The sequence below is a fragment of the Cicer arietinum genome, unplaced genomic scaffold (genome assembly GCF_000331145.2).
Source record: "Cicer arietinum cultivar CDC Frontier isolate Library 1 unplaced genomic scaffold, Cicar.CDCFrontier_v2.0 Ca_scaffold_5313_v2.0, whole genome shotgun sequence".
In the NCBI taxonomy this organism is placed as follows: Eukaryota; Viridiplantae; Streptophyta; class Magnoliopsida; order Fabales; family Fabaceae; genus Cicer; species Cicer arietinum.
This window is the reverse complement of record NW_027338960.1, coordinates 1-1,352: the sequence shown is the minus strand read 5'-3', so window position 1 is coordinate 1,352 and position 1,352 is coordinate 1. Positions and strand designations below refer to the sequence as shown.

Here is a 1,352-nt window from a genome sequence, read left to right as displayed (position 1 = left end):
AAAAAAAAAAATTCAAAGGCAAGTGAAATAACACAGATACGTTTTTCTTATATAATTACTGCAACTATGAATATATATAACTCTAAAATAAATTTTATTATATAATTATAGTAAATGACATTAAAGAAATACAAACTCTAATTGAAGAAAATTAAGAATAATTTTTTAAATAGTCTATAACTCTTGCTTTGCACATGTTAAACACATTATCATCACACATATTATAGAAAAATACATAATAATTTTTGGCTACATAACAATACGCATTAATTATTTGTAACAAAATGTATTAATTAATTAAGCAAAGAATAAAGAAGAATTTGCAAAAGTAGATGCAAAGGACCACAAATAATAGAAACTGAAATTGGATATAAAAAAGCAACATATCATTATCATGCAGGAGGTGCATGGGTCCTACTGGTATACAAGTATGAATATAACACTAAGATAAATTTTATTCTATAATTAAATATAGTGAATGACATAAAAGAAATATAAAAAAATTAAATGAAACATAGACAAAACTCTAATCGAAGAAAATTAAGAATAAATATTAAACTACTAAAATTAATTCATTAATTCATTAAATCTAAATTAATTTTAGAATCATAGCCGTTGCTCTTAATTTATTTAATGCATCAAGAGTACATCGGAGATCATACGGTTTAGAATTTAAGATCTACTTTATTTATAAACCGTCTGATTTTAGATTAGACAATTCTCGATGTGTTGACTACACAACTGCATACAATTACGACATCAAAAGATCCAAATTTATAAATATTTCATTTTACTTTAATTTTTCTAATTTAGAGATTTTTTATAACAAAAAAAATCTGATTAAGCTATCAAATGTTAACAGATGCTTAGAGGAAGGTGCAAACCAGTAAGGCTATCAGATATAAATAGACTTAAACTTCACATGAAGAAAACCAAATTGAAAGATCAAAAACAAGAAACAGAAGAAAAGGTTGAAAACTCAGAAATTCAACAGCCAGATTCAGAATCACATTCATAGACACAACAACAATCAGTACAACAAGGAACCAACAATAACAAGAGAAAGAGTATTGAACAATGACTTTCTTCACCTGAGACTGACAGAACAAGACCAAGAAGCAAATTCATAGAATGAAGTTTCTCTCCCTCAGAAGTTAAACCAAAAAACCAAACAAAGGTTCGCTATTACTGAAACAACAATCCCTAAAACAACGGGCAACAAAGCTAAGTAAACCTCTGCGGTTTCTATTTTGCAGGTAACTAGAAAGGCAAAAGTGGCGATGAAATGGGGAGGTATCTAAGAGAGGTGTTACCGCAAACGACGGACTTCAATTCAACGTGACACAAAGATT

At 28.0% G+C, this 1,352-nt stretch overlaps 1 pseudogene; it reads left to right on the top strand.

Annotated features, from left to right (window-relative positions):
* Positions 1-833: 833 nt before the first annotated feature.
* On the top strand, positions 834-1,248 carry LOC113785140 (two-component response regulator ARR9-like; annotated as a pseudogene).
* Positions 1,249-1,352: the final 104 nt, after the last annotated feature.